Below are 18,073 nucleotides of genomic sequence, written 5' to 3' on the forward strand. Positions count from 1 at the left end.
CGTGACTGCAGGGGTGATCCTAAGATGAGCCAAGGCACAGACGAGAAGGCACAGACGAGAAGGGAACCCAGGTGACGTCGACCCTTTCTTATTACCGTGCACACACATTCTAATTCTTTCCTTTCAGGCTATATGTTATATTGATTATATTGTGATGTTATAATTTGCTATTGTGTAATAAAGGGACCCCAGTTCTTAGTGAACCATTGTGTAACTGTTATTTATATGATGAAGTTAACCTTTCTTCTAGTCAGATGCTGTTATGTGGACGGATGCGTTTCCCGTCCGGGTAAGTGGTAACTGAGCAAGGGAGCAGGGAGCACTTAAATCAGAGATTAACCTTTGCATATCGTAGTTTGGCCATTCTTGTGTGAAAGGAGAGAGAGAGAGAGAGAGTTAAAGGTTTCAATAGGACAGTGATCGCCGTTGTGTAGCCGCGTTAGTGAGAGCACCGGATGGACAAGGTGTGTATACCCACAGGATTGTGGCTTGTGTGAGTGAGTGAGAGCACCGGAAGGACACGGTGTATATACCCACAGGATTGTGGCTTGTGTGAGCACTGATTGTGGTCAGTGTGTAATGGTAAGTAATCAGAACTGCCCCCTTTCACTATGAGTAGGAGGGTAGCATAGTCTGGGCCTAAGTTGCCACGAGACTATAAGGTATGAATGTGGTGTAGAATATTGTTTCTAGTAATCCCTATGGATTTGGTGGTGTTTTGGATGATCTAAGCTTGTATATTACTAATTCCCCATCCCCAGGTAGGTACCCAGGTATCATGGTAAGTAGGTCCTGAGGAGGGAGGTGGTTAAGTTTCGGCTGTGTTAGTGGTGTTTTGGTGAGCTGATTTCATCTGGTCCGAAAAATCCGGTCGTTACAGGCGTTAATGCAGGATTCCGTGAGGAAGGCGACGTCAGGTGCTGTTGTGTCGAGGAGGTCCCAGAGTTCGATGGCGTGCTTGTGAATGGAGCGGGGGTTGAGGAGGATGCACTTGAGGTGGTTGGTGTTAAGGTTTGGTTTGGCGGGTGGGTTGCGGGGTCGGAGGCAGGTGAATTTGCGGGCTTGACAGGGGAAGGGTCCGTGGGTGCGCCTTGGGGTGGCTTGATAGCAGGCGGGTGGTCGTCCGGTGTTGAGTGCGTTGAGGGCAGCGTTGTCGTACTTCAGTCGGATGTCCAGGTTCCTGCGGGGGCCAGGGGTTCTGGCGCTGGGCGCTGCCCAGGCATGGACGGGCACAGACGGGCTTGCTTTTGGTGCGCCTTGGTGCGCCAGCGGCGCGTCCGCACGGTCTCCTCCATAAATGGCGATGTGGGAGGGAGGAGCAGCTGGGAGGCGGGAGCGGGGTGGCGAATTGGTTTCGGGGAGCGGGTACAGAAGAGAAAAAGGGGCGGGTCTGCCGGGGAGCAGCGGCGGGAGCGGTGGGCACAGAGCAGGAGAAATACAGTCACCAGGAGTGCAGAAAACAGAAAAGAGCTAAACTCAGGGCACAAATCAAATACAATAATGGGCACAGTAAAAACACAAAATACTCAGAGCAGACGGAGCACAGGAGCAGCAGTGAAGGACCTGGTCACACACGGGGAGCCGTGTGGTGCGTGGAGCGACCGGCCCTGCGAGCAGGGTCAAGGATCACAGCTCACCACCATGCGGTCTCCTCCATAAATGGCCAAGTGGGAGGGAGAAGCAGCTGGGAGGGGGGAGCGGGCGGCGAATGGGTGTCGGGGAGCGGGTACAGAAGAGAAAAAGAGGCAGGCCGCCGGGGAGCAGTGGCGGGAGCGGGGAGCGGTGGGGCACAGAGCAGTAGAAATACAGTCACGGGGAGTGCAGAAAACAGAAAAGAGCTAAACACAGGGACAGAAAGGAGCTAAACACAGGGATGTTATTGAAAATACCACTTTTAGGAAGAAGGTAATTTCTTGCCTAAACCTTTCAGTGTGCGCTGCTGTTATGTGTATTGGCTATCTGGTTTTGGAGGGTCAGGGCAGGCTGATCCCGACCAGGATTGAATAGAGATATATGCAGTTGGAGTATGGGGAGGAGTGACCCTTTGATCTGAGCAGGGCTGTGCCTGGCAAGGTCAATGATGGCTCCACCTCCCACTGTGTGTCTGATAGCAGACCCCTCTTCCTAAAAGGCAGGATGTTATGTTATTTTATAGAAAGCTTGTATCGCGCACTAATACTCTAGAGTGTCGTGGCACGGAAGTGAACTGGGGCGGAACAGATGGAAACCAATTAAGGGAGCTGACTAAACAGATGTGTCTTTAGGTGTTTTTTAAAAAGTTGGAAGTCTTGAGTAAACTGAAGATCCGCAGGGAGCGAATTCCAAGCCACTGCTGTTTTAAAAGAAAGAGACTGGCCTCCCAAGCGAGCTCTGCGGAAACGCGGCATTACCATTTGGCGTAAAGAGGCAGACCGCAGAGATCGATTGGGTACATACAGGGCAAAGCACCTCCGTAGATACAAAGGACCAAGACCATGAAGGGCCCTGTGCGCGAGAGTGAGAGCTTTGAATTGTACTCGCTGGGCCACAGGCAGCCAGTGCAGATCCCGCAAATGCTGTCGAACACTAGATCTCCTGGAGATGTTAAAAAGGAGTCTAGCTACGGCATTCTGTATAGTTTGCAGTTTTTTCAGCAAATATCCCGGGAATGCCAATGAACAAGGCATTGGCATAATCAAGACGGGAAAGAATCAAAGCACGGGCTACTGTCTCTTTGGCCTCTCTAGGGAGCAGGGGAAATAACTTGAGGGTGCCAAAGAAGACAACAGTCAGTTTTTTAGGTTGAGGACCGAAGGCCGCGCTTGCGCAGTCTCCGGGAGGAGATTTAATGATTTTGAGTCATTTTCAGTATGGAGGCTTGAACCCGCTTCTCTCCTCCATTGGCTGGCTTCCTAAACGGAGCCCAGCCAATGGAGGAGACAGGCTTCACTCCAATAAAGCCCCGTCTCTTTCGGATTTGGGGGTGTGTTTTTTTGCGTTCTTTCGACTGTGACGTCACCCGTCACTCAGAACGCCAAAACACGCCCCTGAATCTGAAATTTGCAGACATTTGCGGCCGCCATTTCTATCTGCTCTCTTGTAGAGTGCTCCTCTTTCTGCAGGAATAGCTGGTGGCAAGAGCGCTTTATCAAGCGTGGATCGACCTGCACTGCTTCCCAGAGACACTCTTATCACCCGGGAGAGGATGGGCAACTAAACTGGTCCTTCCTCGGGTCAATCCTGGTGTCATTAGGCACTGAGGGTGCGCGTGTAGGCAGCGGAGGTGCCGCTCGCACAAAACCACTTCAGTGCTACTTGCCACACCTCAATCCGCTCTCATATTGTGCTCTCTAAGCGTTTTACCCTCGTCTTTCAGCATCTGTGATGTGTGCGCCTGGAGATACCTCACGTCCCCTATCGCAGCCATCTCCAGCCCGGCATATTTTGCAGGCAGTTTATCAGCCTGGCCAGGGCCCAGGGTGCTGATGTGTTGCACAGATTGCCATAGCGGGCCCTGTGAGAGGCGCACCGATCCACTGTCCGGCAGTATCCCCTCGCAGGACAGCTGGGGGCGATGCTATTGTGGCCTCCATTTGCGGCAGTCGATTTCAGAGTCTGGAGTATCCTTTCTGATGACAGGCGCAGGCCTCGCAGGCCTTCTGCTGTGCGCCCGCCCGCAGCCAAAGGCAGCCGCGCAGCGCCCTTTAGGTGCGGATGTGCGCGTGTTCGGACCCCTTGCTGTGTTTTTAAGCCCATAAACCGGGTCCCTAGCATTGGCAGCATGTATGACTGAAGCGCATGAAACAGGGAATGTCTATGTCGCGATACTCTTGCAGGTGGGTGCCCTGTCGTGGCTGCTGTATGATGAATACATGTCGTGACTTGTCGGGAAGTAATACTTGAGTGCTTTAACCTTTGACTGGAATTCCATTCCCACGTCTTGGTTGTTGTTCGCCTCTCGGATTGTGGCATCGTCTGTGAACTGGGTGCAACAAGTACCTTACAGTTGGAGTGGGTTCGATGTTCTCTTCAGAAGTGTTCTGTGGAGAAGTGTAATTGCGTAATTCTAATAACTGAAATGGCAACGTTCGTATTACCCCGGAGTTATCATGCCCCTGGTTGTCTACGTTCGCGTCCCACCTCCCCTCCTATGTCGTCATGTCGTGTTTTATTTCACACTGTGCTCGGGAGTCTGCCATTGGTGCTATGGGGGGAGACTGAGTCTGGAGCACAAGTAGGCGACTAGCTGCCATTGGTGCAGCTGGTGCAGTAGCACTGGACCCCAAAGGCTCCCCTGAAACGTGATAATATATGTATATTATCATTGAAACAGCAGCCAGGGAGTCCATTTCCCTCCTTGCACCAGGGCCGACACTGGCTACGCCACTGGGCCCGTGTGGGAATTATCTCAAAAGACCCACATTCAATGCAATTCACTCTCCTGCAACAATCTGGTGCGAAGAGGACTCCTCAGTGGAGGCAGGAAGAGGGCAGCCTTGCTGAGGAGGGTGGACGTTCACTTGTGTTCGCCAATCTCCGTCCTTTCCACGTCCTCACTGCATTTTTCAGGTTTTCACCTCTGTATCTATAATAAATTAAACACGTACTGTGAGTGCCGATTGCCACGAGGTTAGCCACCATGCCCTTGCCAATTAGTTCGTATTTACTCTAGTCTGTGTCTATACCGTACGAGTTGACGTCATCTAACTCTTTAAGGGCAGCGTTCCTGGAGCAGTCCTGTTCCATTGGGTGTACAGCCAGCATCGGCTAGATTTGTTTTCACCTGGATGTAGCTGCCAAACGTGTATCCTTGTGACGGTGTAGTGTTTGTTATAACTCTCCTCATCCTTTTGCCAATCAATGCTGTTGTTTACTCTAATTTCATGGGTATGTTTCAGTTTTGTATCTTATGTGACATCAAGGCACAGATGCCAGCTCGCAGGTCTTGCATGCAGCAGCCAAACTAGTCCTTCAGCAATCATGATTAATATCCGTGCAGTTCGCTAGTCCCCATAATACTCAGGGGAATCAAGATGCTAGTTAGTTGCTAGCTAGGGGTGGGAGAAATTCGCGTTACTTGATTTTGCATACTTGCACGAGATATACTTGCACGAAATTACACGTAATTACATAAAATGCAAAAGTGGCATTTGGCGATGTATTTTAGTACGAAATGCATTTGGACGTGAGGATACATTTCACTCTACCAAACCGTGCAAAAAACAGAACCCACCACAAACAACAGCAGTTTCTGTTCCGTTGTTCGCGTAGTTCCTGTGTGTTGACAGAATACAGAGCATAATTTTGCCGTGTGGCATAATGGTATAATTTCAGGAATTTAGTGAAACAAGAGTGACTCAAAATGATGCTAATGGAGGTTTTGTCTGGCTGATTGGGTCACTGTGCCACAGGTCAGCTGCAACTTGTATCTGAGCGTGGCCTTCCTTAGAAGGAATACTAGTAGATGGCAGGGCATTAGTACAGTGCCCTACAGTAGAAGAGTTATCATAGGAAGCCGGGTCCACCATGGTATCAGAAACAACACTGGTGCTTTAATGCACACAGCATCATATCAGTAGGAAAACAGCAACACGATGTGCATGGGAAAGTATTCTGACACAAGTGAACTAGGCTGGCACAGCTCTGTGCCTGCTCAGATATAAACCATTAGGGCAGTATGCATTAAGGACTTCAATCATGAGCCCCTGCTTCAGAAAAAAGTGCATAAGTAAGTCTCATCTGTGGGTTGGGGAAGACGCCCCGCGTCCAGAAGAGTTTACCCTACAGTAAACTGAAACTGGAATCAATGTACATGGGGTAGTTTCACACCTCCTTGGCAGAGTCTGCCTTTTGAATGATCTCAGGCGCAATAGTCCGGCCAACCTCAAGCAAGAAAACATAGCACTTAGGATAAGTGTTAGGAGTTTTAGAATCACTTGTTCTATAGTAGAATGGGAGAGAGGGATTTTTCTTGCCTCTGCTCCCCTGATTATGCTATTTTTCTTGCCTCTGCTCCTCTGATTGTGCCATTTTTCTTGCCTCTGCTCCCCTGATTGTGCCATTTTTCTTGCCTCTGCTCCTCTGATTGTGCCATTTTTCTTGCCTCTGCTCCCCTGATTGTGCCATTTTTCTTGCCTCTGCTCCTCTGATTGTGCCATTTTTCTTGCCTCTGCTCCCCTGATTGTGCCATTTTTCTTGCCTTTGCCCCCCTGATTGTGCCATTTTTCTTGCCTTTGCCCCCCGGATTGTGCCATTTTTCTTGCCTTTGCCCCCCTGATTGTGCCATTTTTCTTGCCTTTGCCCCCCTGATTGTGCCATTTTTCTTGCCTCTGCCCCTCTGATTGTGCCATTTTTCTGGCCTCAGCTCCCCTGATTGTGCCATTTTTCTTGCCTTTGCCCCCCTGATTGTGCCATTTTTCTGGCCTCAGCCCCCCTGATTGTGCCATTTTTCTTGCCTTTGCCCCCCTGATTGTGCCATTTTTCTTGCCTTTGCTCCCCTGGTTATGCCATTTTTCTGGCCTCTGCTCCCCTGGTTATGCCATTTTTCTTGCTTCTGCCCCCCTGATTGTGCCATTTTTCTTGCCTCTGCTCCCCTGATTGTGCCATTTTTCTTGCCTCTGCTCCCCTGATTGTGCCATTTTTCTTGCCTTTGCCCCCCTGATTGTGCCATTTTTCTTGCCTTTGCCCCCCGGATTGTGCCATTTTTCTTGCCTTTGCCCCCCTGATTGTGCCATTTTTCTTGCCTTTGCCCCCCTGATTGTGCCATTTTTCTTGCCTCTGCCCCTCTGATTGTGCCATTTTTCTGGCCTCAGCTCCCCTGATTGTGCCATTTTTCTTGCCTTTGCCCCCCTGATTGTGCCATTTTTCTGGCCTCAGCTTCCCTGATTGTGCCATTTTTCTTGCCTTTGCCCCCCTGATTGTGCCATTTTTCTTGCCTTTGCTCCCCTGGTTATGCCATTTTTCTGGCCTCTGCTCCCCTGGTTATGCCATTTTTCTTGCTTCTGCCCCCCTGATTGTGCCATTTTTCTTGGCTTCTGCCCCCTGATTGCACTCGTTTTTCTCGCCTCTGCTCTCCTGATTGTGCTCGTTTCCTTGCCTTCTGCCCCCCTGATTGTGCCATTTTTCTGGCCTCAGCTCCCCGGATTGCCTCTGCTCCCCTGATTGTGCTATTTTTCTTGCCTCTGCCCCCGGATTGTGCCATTTTTCTTGCCTCTGCCCCCTGACTTTGTTTGTTTTTTTGCCTTCTGCCCCCTGATTGCACTCGTTTTTCTTGCCTTCTGCCCCCGGATTGTGCCATTTTTCTTGCCTCTGCCCCCCGGATTGTGCTATTTTTCTTGCCTCTGCCCCCGGATTGTGCCATTTTTCTTGCCTCTGCCCCCTGACTTTGTTTGTTTTTTTGCCTTCTGCCCCCTGATTGCACTCGTTTTTCTTGCCTTCTGCCCCCCTGATTGTGCCATTTTTCTTGCCTCTGCCCCCCTGATTGTGCCATTTTTCTTGCCTCTGCCCCCCTGATTGCGCTCGTTTTCTTGCCTTCTGCCCCCTGATTGACATCGCTTTTTTTGCCTTCTGCCCCCTGATTGTGCCATTTTTCTTGCCTCTGCCCCCCTGACTTTGTTTGTTTTTTTGCCTTCTGCCCCCTGATTTCACTCGTTTTCTTGCCTTCTGCCCCCTGATTGTACTCGTTTTTCTTGCCTCTGCCCCCCGGATTGTGCCATTTTTCTTGCCTCTGCCCCTCTGATTGGACTCGTTTTTCTTGCCTCTGCCCCCTGATTGTACTCGTTTTTCTTGCCTCTGCCCCCCGGATTGTGCCATTTTTCTTGCCTCTGCCCCCCTGATTGTGCCATTTTGCTAGCCTCTGCCCCCGGATTGTGCCATTTTTCTTGTCTTTGCCGCCTGGATTGTGCCATTTTTCTTGCCTCTGCCCCCGGATTGTGCCATTTTTCTTGTCTCTGCCGCCCGGATTGTGCCATTTTTCTTGCCTCTGCCCCCGGATTGTGCCATTTTTCTTGCCTCTGCCCCTCTGATTGTGCCATTTTTCTGGCCTCAGCTCCCCTGATTGTGCCATTTTTCTTGCCTCTGCCCCCTGATTGGACTCGTTTTTCTTGCCTCTGCCCCCGGATTGTGCCATTTTTCTTGTCTCTGCCGCCCGGATTGTGCCATTTTTCTTGCCTCTGCCCCCCGGATTGTGCCATTTTTCTTGCCTCTGTCGCCCGGATTGTGCCATTTTTCTTGCCTCTGCCCCCCGGATTGTGCCATTTTTCTTGCCTCTGCCCCTCTGATTGTGCCATTTTTCTTGCCTCTGCCCCCTGATTGGACTCGTTTTTCTTGCCTCTGCCCCCGGATTGTGCCATTTTTCTGGCCTCTGCCCCCGGATTGTGCCATTTTTCTTGTCTCTGCCGCCCGGATTGTGCCATTTTTCTTGCCTCTGCCCCCCGGATTGTGCCATTTTTCTTGCCTCTGTCGCCCGGATTGTGCCATTTTTCTTGCCTCTGCCCCCCGGATTGTGCCATTTTTCTTGCCTTTGCCCCCCTGATTGTGCCATTTTTCTTGCCTTTGCCCCCCGGATTGTGCCATTTTTCTTGCCTTTGCCCCCCTGATTGTGCCATTTTTCTTGCCTCTGCCCCTCTGATTGTGCCATTTTTCTGGCCTCAGCTCCCCTGATTGTGCCATTTTTCTTGCCTCTGCTCCCCTGGTTATGCCATTTTTCTTGCCTTTGCCCCCCTGATTGTGCCATTTTTCTTGCCTCTGCCCCCCTGATTGTGCCATTTTTCTTGCCTCTGCTCCCTTGGTTATGCCATTTTTCTTGCCTTTGCCCCCCTGATTGTGGCATTTTTCTTGCCTTTGCCCCCCTGATTGTGCCATTTTTCTTGCCTCTGCTCCCTTGGTTATGCCATTTTTCTTGCTTCTGCCCCCCTGATTGTGCCATTTTTCTTGGCTTCTGCCCCCTGATTGCACTCGTTTTTCTCGCCTCTGCTCTCCTGATTGTGCTCGTTTTCTTGCCTTCTGCCCCCCTGATTGTGCCATTTTTCTGGCCTCAGCTCCCCGGATTGCCTCTGCTCCCCTGATTGTGCTATTTTTCTTGCCTCTGCCCCCAGATTGTGCCATTTTTCTTGCCTCTGCCCCCTGACTTTGTTTGTTTTTTTGCCTTCTGCCCCTGATTGCACTCGTTTTTCTTGCCTTCTGCCCCCGGATTGTGCCATTTTTCTTGCCTCTGCCCCCCGGATTGTGCTATTTTTCTTGCCTCTGCCCCCGGATTGTGCCATTTTTCTTGCCTCTGACCCCTGACTTTGTTTGTTTTTTTGCCTTCTGCCCCCTGATTGCACTCGTTTTTCTTGCCTTCTGCCCCCCTGATTGTGCCATTTTTCTTGCCTCTGCCCCCCTGATTGTGCCATTTTTCTTGCCTCTGCCCCCCTGACTTTGTTTGTTTTTTTGCCTTCTGCCCCCTGATTTCACTCGTTTTTCTTGCCTTCTGCCCCCTGATTGTGCCATTTTTCTTGCCTTTGCCCCCCTGATTGTGCCATTTTTCTGGCCTCAGCTCCCCTGATTGTGCCATTTTTCTTGCCTCTGCTCCCCTGATTGTGCCATTTTTCTTGCCTTTGCCCCCCTGATTGTGCCATTTTTCTGGCCTCAGCTCCCCTGATTGTGCCATTTTTCTTGCCTTTGCCCCCCTGATTGTGCCATTTTTCTTGCCTCAGCTCCCCTGATTGTGCCATTTTTCTTGCCTCTCCTCCCCTGGTTATGCCATTTTTCTTGCCTTTGCCCCCCTGATTGTGCCATTTTTCTTGCCTCTGCCCCCCTGATTGTGCCATTTTTCTTGCCTCTGCTCCCTTGGTTATGCCATTTTTCTTGCCTTTGCCCCCCTGATTGTGCCATTTTTCTTGCCTTTGCCCCCCTGATTGTGCCATTTTACTTGCCTCTGCTCCCTTGGTTATGCCATTTTTCTTGCTTCTGCCCCCCTGATTGTGCCATTTTTCTTGGCTTCTGCCCCCTGATTGCACTCGTTTTTCTCGCCTCTGCTCTCCTGATTGTGCTCGTTTTCTTGCCTTCTGCCCCCCTGATTGTGCCATTTTTCTGGCCTCAGCTCCCCGGATTGCCTCTGCTCCCCTGATTGTGCTATTTTTCTTGCCTCTGCCCCCGGATTGTGCCATTTTTCTTGCCTCTGCCCCCTGACTTTGTTTGTTTTTTTGCCTTCTGCCCCCTGATTGCACTCGTTTTTCTTGCCTTCTGCCCCCGGATTGTGCCATTTTTCTTGCCTCTGCCCCCCGGATTGTGCTATTTTTCTTGCCTCTGCCCCCGGATTGTGCCATTTTTCTTGCCTCTGCCCCCTGACTTTGTTTGTTTTTTTGCCTTCTGCCCCCTGATTGCACTCGTTTTTCTTGCCTTCTGCCCCCCTGATTGTGCCATTTTTCTTGCCTCTGCCCCCCTGATTGTGCCATTTTTCTTGCCTCTGCCCCCCTGATTGCGCTCGTTTTCTTGCCTTCTGCCCCCTGATTGACATCGCTTTTTTTGCCTTCTGCCCCCTGATTGTGCCATTTTTCTTGCCTCTGCCCCCCTGACTTTGTTTGTTTTTTTGCCTTCTGCCCCCTGATTTCACTCGTTTTCTTGCCTTCTGCCCCCTGATTGTACTCGTTTTTCTTGCCTCTGCCCCCCGGATTGTGCCATTTTTCTTGCCTCTGCCCCTCTGATTGGACTCGTTTTTCTTGCCTCTGCCCCCTGATTGTACTCGTTTTTCTTGCCTCTGCCCCCCGGATTGTGCCATTTTTCTTGCCTCTGCCCCCCTGATTGTGCCATTTTGCTAGCCTCTGCCCCCGGATTGTGCCATTTTTCTTGTCTCTGCCGCCCGGATTGTGCCATTTTTCTTGCCTCTGCCCCCGGATTGTGCCATTTTTCTTGTCTCTGCCGCCCGGATTGTGCCATTTTTCTTGCCTCTGCCCCCGGATTGTGCCATTTTTCTTGCCTCTGCCCCTCTGATTGTGCCATTTTTCTTGTCTCTGCCGCCCGGATTGTGCCATTTTTCTTGTCTCTGCCGCCCGGATTGTGCCATTTTTCTTGCCTCTGCCCCCGGATTGTGCCATTTTTCTGGCCTCAGCTCCCCTGATTGTGCCATTTTTCTTGCCTCTGCCCCTTGATTGGACTCGTTTTTCTTGCCTCTGCCCCCGGATTGTGCCATTTTTCTTGTCTCTGCCGCCCGGATTGTGCCATTTTTCTTGCCTCTGCCTCCCGGATTGTGCCATTTTTCTTGCCTCTGTCGCCCGGATTGTGCCATTTTTCTTGCCTCTGCCCCTCTGATTGTGCCATTTTTCTTGCCTCTGCCCCCTGATTGGACTCGTTTTTCTTGCCTCTGCCCCCGGATTGTGCCATTTTTCTTGTCTCTGCCGCCCGGATTGTGCCATTTTTCTTGCCTCTGCCCCCCGGATTGTGCCATTTTTCTTGCCTCTGTCGCCCGGATTGTGCCATTTTTCTTGCCTCTGCCCCCCGGATTGTGCCATTTTTCTTGCCTCTGCCCCTCTGATTGTACTCGTTTTTCTTGCCTCTGCCCCCTGATTGTACTCGTTTTTCTTGCCTCAGCTCCCCTGATTGTGCCATTTTTCTTGCCTCTGCCCCCCTGATTGTGCCATTTTTCTAGCCTCTGCCCCCCGGATTGTGCCATTTTTCTTGCCTCTGCCCCTCTGATTGTGCCATTTTTCTTGCCTCTGCCCCCCGGATTGTGCCATTTTTCTTGCCTCTGCTCCCCTGATTGTGCCATTTTTCTGGCCTCTGCCCCCCGGATTGTGCCATTTTTCTTGCCTCTGCCTCCCTGATTGTGCCATTTTTCTTGCCTCTGCCCCCCTGATTGTGCCATTTTTCTTGCCTCTGCCCCCCGGATTGTGCCATTTTTCTTGCCTCTGCCCCCCGGATTGTGCCATTTTTCTTGCCTCTGCCCCCCCGGATTGTGCCATTTTTCTTGCCTCTGCCCCCTGATTGTGCCATCCCTGCCCCATGACATGCAAGTATTGAATAGTTAAGTGTGTTGTGGGCTCTCTTGACATGTCACCCCAATGTTAGTTTAGTGCTGATATTATAGTGTGGTGTATGAGGACTGCCCTGGCTGAAGTCCATTACTCTCTAGGGAGGCAAACAACATGAGACTGCCTTCATGGTATAAATCACCTGTGTCATGAATCCCGGGCTCCTTCAAGTGTCTCAGTTCATGGTTCGTGATATTCGTGGGTCCTCTGGATATACCCAGCAATGGTAGTGCAGGGGCATATGGTTTTGTATCTTGTGTAATCAACACGCTTCTGCTATAGCATCTGTATGCTACATTAAGCAGTAATTGCGCTGGAGATCTCTGCCTGGTACATGGGTGGAATAGTGTGAGAAGAGCTTGATGAGATGAAGGTTGTGAGTGTGTTGCCGTGTCCAATAGGTAGCGCTCGGAGAACCACAGAGCCACCCATTGCAGTTGTGCTGTGTGAGTGGCTTTGTGTGTGGCTCTGTGTGGGTGTAAATGCAATAGGTCATGCATTTGCGATCGATTATGCTATTGTCATTGTAAATGACAATGCCCCTTATTTATGATTTTAAAAAAAAATGTCATGAGCAATCCCAATAGCTCTACCTTTAATAATGCCGAGACCATTGCATTGTAAATGCTTGTTTAACATGTCAGCGAACCGAAGATCCTCACTAAATCATACCCCTAAGTTATTTGCTGGGGCTCCCTCATAGTTAGGAGACGGGAAATCAGGGGGCCACTGAGATTGTCTAAAGGCCAGAGGGAACTGGCCGTACAAGAGGACCTCAGATTTGTCCTCATTGCACATCACAGAGACATGGCCAAGCAGAGAAATACGGACGCTAGGCACGTCCTGGCGATGTTGGTGTCCAGATCCGAGCCCCTCCGGGTTAATAACAATTTGCAAACACTATGATTTTTGCCCCAACCTCCTCCGCTAGATAAATCAAAGGGATCAGATAAACATTGAAAAGCAGAGGGCTCAGAGTAGAGCACTGTGGCACCCCCGTAGCCAGTTTCCTGACAGAGGATAGACAGGGAGCCATGCAGACCTGCTGCGTGCGAGCATCCAAAAAAGATTTAATCCACTCCCAAGCCAGGCCCGTAATGCCAATGGAAGAGAGCCGGGCAAGAAGCATCTGGTGAGGCACCGTATCGAAGGCGGCAGAGAGGTCAAGTAAAATCGGGGCCGCCCTGCCGCCCCCATTCAGGCACTCCCTGATCGCCTCCGACATCTCCACCAAAGCGGTCTCTGAGCTGTAGGTAGTTCTAAACCCAGACTGGGCTGGGTATAAAGCACCCGAGGATTCGAAAAAAGTCTCAAGCTGCCAAAAAACAACCTTCTCGCAGACTTTGGCTAAGGCAGGTAAGAGAGAAATGGGCCTATAATTAGCTGGCACCAAAGGGTCCAGCAAAGGTTTCCTGAGCAAGGGTAACAGTTTGGCCTGTTTCCATCTCATAGGAACCGTGGCGGTCTGAAGGGAGAGACTGACAATCGCCACTACTTCGGGACAAACCTCCTTGGCCACCCCAGCAAGTACACGAGCCAGACATGGATCAGTGGATGAGCCAGACTTCAGAGATCTAAGGATGGCCAAAATGTCGGACTCGGCGGCAAGCAAGAATTATGTGAACCGAGGAATAGCCTTGTAAACAAAGTGCCTCAGGACAACACCAAACTGGTTCTGGCTGGGTTCAGTGATTTGTGAATTTTTGAGAACAAAGACTTTTGGGGTATAAAGATCTGTGCAAAAACCCCTACACAGTGTGTTACTTCTGGATGTCAAGACGAATAGCTGTTCGAGTAACTAGAGGGAATGGACTTTGAAACTCTCACCCAGCTTGCTGAAGCAACTACCCAAAGGCCTGATTTGAGCTTGCCTCCTGCCGAAGTCTCAAGGACATTAGACTTCACCCATCAGCAGTCCGGATTCCTATTTGAGAGGGATTCTACTTGCAGGTGAGGCCTCTGTTGAGAATTCCAGAGCCTCTGGTTCTACTGCGGGGAATGCGGGCAGTCTTCGCATCGCTATTGTGGGCCTCCGAGCTGAGGAGCTGTTGCCGCTGAGAGCCCGCATTTGACTGTGTTACCAAAGTCATTGTGATCGCGATTATGGGCCGCTGCAGCTGAGGAGCTGTTGCCGCTGAGAGCCCGCATTTGACTGTGTTACCAAAATCATCGCTATTGTGGGCCGCTGCAGCTGAGGAGCTGTGCCTCTGAGTGCCCGCATTTGCCATCCTACAAGAATCATCACTATCGCTATTGTGGGCCGCTGCAGCTGAGGAGCTGTGCCTCTGAGTGTCCGCATTTGCCGACCTACGAGCATCATCGAAATCGCTAATGCGGGAAGCTGCAGCTGAGGAGCTGTGCTGCCGAGTGCCCGCACTAGTCCCCACTTCGAGGGTCTTGTTACCACCTGCTTGTGCCGCTGGGTGCGCGCCTTTAAGTTCCGTCCCAGGATTATCGTGAGTGCATGCCGCGGACCGCTACAGCTGGGAGCTGTGGCCGCTGCAAGTCCGCCTGTCTTCACCGCAACTTCCTTGTGAGACTGCGTGCTGTGCCCCTTTAAATCTCAGGTATAATGTGCACCACCGGGCCTCGTGGACCCCGGCCTCGCACTAACTTCGTTCCACTTGCTTTTTGAGAGCCTTTATTGCTTTTGAAGTGAATCTGTAATTATGTGCATTGTGGCTCCTTGAGCTCTTTTACGCCTCATGTTCAATCTATATAAAGATAACTATTTTTCTATAACTGCTTGTGGTGTCCGTTTGTAATGTCTTCCCTGCGTTATTGTGTATGGTCATCAATGCTTCACACACTGCCTCTGAGATAGGCCTGTCTGCTTGTGCTATGTTACCACAGGGTTTAGCAGGGGTTATCAAAGGGTGTAGCCCCCTTACTCTGGCTTAGGAAGAAGGATCCCTATTTGGACCTCGGCACCAGGCGCTGCCAACTAGAGATCCCCATTTTTAACCGTCAGTCTCTAGATCGTAAGGGGGAGCACCCAGCATGTGTCGCAGGCTATCCATAGGCTGTCAGAACTGTCAGTGATGCGATTGTGGCAGCCCATAATCACGCATGAGAGTAGCAAAGGGGGCCAACGCACCGTCCCCTACTATATCATGCACAGAGCGTATCCCTCTGGCCCTCCACTGAGTATTCAGAGTTCAGATCATACTTGGCCCCAAGCAGCTCCTTGAGAAGAGCAGGGATCAGCAATGCGTTATACGTCTGAGCCAGGTGAAGCGTGAGGTCAGTCAACCAACACTGTTATGCCTCACAGGGGCCCTTATAGGCAGCCAAATCATTCATCAGATTGCCTCTCAGAGGCAATCCTGCCCTCTCACAGCACCTGTGCAGAGGAGATGGAGCCAACGTTCTCCTCCAAGTACTGGCTCAGATATTGGCACCGTCTGTGCTTGTCTTCAGGGGCTTTATCCCCTGCTGTATACATACGCCAACGGGCCTGAGGGGTTTGCAACAGTTGAAGATTATGGTTGGTTTGGAAGAATCAAGGCATAAACGTTTGCAATGGGTGCAGGAGGTGAAAGTATAGTCCACGTCCCTCAGGTGCATCAACCACCATGGATCCATCAAGGCATGATCATCAATAATGTCAGAGAGAATGAACCGGTCTCGGGGCTGCCTGGTCGTATGGTTTCTGGACTTGTCAAGGTGCCATATTCCAGCACCCCCCCTCATGAATACCCTGGCTGTCCCAAAATAGAGCAGGAGTTTGATCTGCCGCCGGGGCATAGATAGAGCCCACACACAAAGATTAATTGAAAATCTAAACCTTGGCAAAAATATATCTGCCCAGGGGGGTCCCTCCATGTCCGCAGTGTGCAAACCTCCAGGAAGTAAAATAAGATGTCCAACCCACTCTCCCTATGTTCCAAAAGAGTAGATGGGTGTGTAAGGGTAGTCTGGATCCAGCTGGCATGTAGTACCGTACTCATCCAATCCCGTCTAAGTTCATCATGTTCAATAGGTGCAGGTGTGTGTCCTGGAGCAATGGTACATCAAGGTGGTGCATCCTCTGAAATAAGAGGATTTTCTGTCTCTTGATAAAATAGGTCAGGCTGGTGACATTAAGGGGCAAATTTACAAGGGAGTGGTGGAGCACAGCGTTGGCCTCCTTGGCTTAATGCCACGCTCTCCACTTCTGAAATGCAGGGCTACACCGTATTTACAAGAATACGGTGCAGTCTTGCATTTCACCCTATGCTGGTGCTAAATTTAGCTGGCTAGCACCAATGCAGGCAGCCTTGTACCATAGTGCAAGGGGGCCTGCGTTGAGGGGAACAGGCCTGACAAGTACCACGCAAAACACACAAGATGATGGATGGAATGTTGCACAATGGCAAAACATTCACCCCCAGTACCAGATCGGGGTTTAATCCATCATTATTTTGCTCACCAAGCCATCCCAGTTCAGACATGTCATATGTAGTGTCAGGGGAGAGTGCCTTAAGGTGAACGACATGACAGTAGTGTCAGGAGGTGTAAAGAGATACCCGGTTGTAGAGGCTTATCACAGAGAGTGGGGGGTTAAGATAGCCGGTGCCGCTCGTAGGTCTTGGTGTGATAGTCAGATCTTTCAGGTGAGCCGGCCTAGCGTGATTGAGGTGAATCAGAGCGGTTTGTGAGAACTAAGATATATGTCAAGAGTGTCCCACATGTGTCTGGTAGAAGATTTCCATGGCGAGGTCTGGAGGGATATATTGTCGGCGCTTCTTAGATTGATGACCCAGTTTAACCAGCAATTAAAGGAGGGCTTTGCGTGTGTCTTTCCAATTGTTGAGGATAATCTTAATCGCCGCAGTTAGAAGTAAGTCTAGGAGTGTCCTGTCCTTTTCATTCAGTGCTTTTGCTCTAAGGAAACCAAAAACTAGTGACGAGATATCTCTACTAGGGGAGTAAGAGAAAAGGTTAGATATGAAGTCGAAGATCTTATCCCAGAATGGTGTCACACAAACGCACTGGAGTGTGAGATGATCAAGGTTACCAACTTCGTCCTTGTTTCTCAGCGTTGAGGCCCAAGTTTTGGACCAATCGAGCTCTGAGATGGGGGAGGAGGACTGCGATTCCCAAAAGGTTACCAACTTCTTATTAAGGGAAGATTGTTGAGGGCGAATTAGTTTATAGATCTAGGAGACCTGATGACCTAGCCTATTTACCTTCGAGAGATAGTGTGGGAAGGAAGGAGAGAAGAGAGGTAACTTCGCTTTATTTAATGCTGATTTTATTTTTAGGAAGTTATAGAACTCAATTGATTCCGGGTTATAAGTAGCTTGTATTTCTTTGAATGAGAGGGGGTAAGCGCCGTTGAAGAGTTAGTGTGGAAATATTATGCCCTTGTTAACCCAGGAGTCATTGTATAGAGGGTTTCCCTTGTAAGGTATTTTATGATTGCTCCAAAGTGATCCAAGGTTGGAGCGCTTAATACTGTAGTCCAGAAATGTATTGATCTTTAGTAGGGCCCATTTTGTGTTCTTAAACAAGGACTTTCAGAATGTAACCGCCTTGAGATTCGTGGTCAGCAGGGACGCAGGGGAGAGATTCATGAGGATTTATTTCTCAATGTCCAGCCAAACTGGGCTGTAGTCTTCTGATTTAACTAGCCAATAGAGGCCTTGTTTTGCTACAAAAAAGCCGTCTGGAGAGTTTGAAACCTGCACGATTGATCCCACCCAGTGAATTATCTAACCTAAGTTTCTTCATGCTAATTCTCGCTTTCTTCCCTTTCCACAGGAATTTGGCGAGCAGGGTGTCTAATTTATGGTGGAAGTCCTCAGTTAAAAGGAGGGGGAGCATAGTGATTATATAGTTATCTAGGGGCGAGATCATCATTTTGATGGTCTCAATCCTATCCCACCATGTTATGAATCTTGGGGTCCATGCATCAAGGAGACATTTAATTTTCTCTAGGGTGTTAGCCTCGTTGCGATGGAGTGTCTCGAGGATCGTACTGCCAAATTCAATCCCCAGATATTTTATGTAACCAGGTTGCCAAGCAAGCCCAGAGTCACCCAACATATCACGGGTACCAAGGATGTTCAGGGGCTTGACTTCTAACTTGTCGCAGTTTAATT

Source organism: Lissotriton vulgaris, chromosome 1_1 (genome assembly GCF_964263255.1).
Source record: "Lissotriton vulgaris chromosome 1_1, aLisVul1.2, whole genome shotgun sequence".
Taxonomy (NCBI): domain Eukaryota; kingdom Metazoa; phylum Chordata; class Amphibia; order Caudata; family Salamandridae; genus Lissotriton; species Lissotriton vulgaris.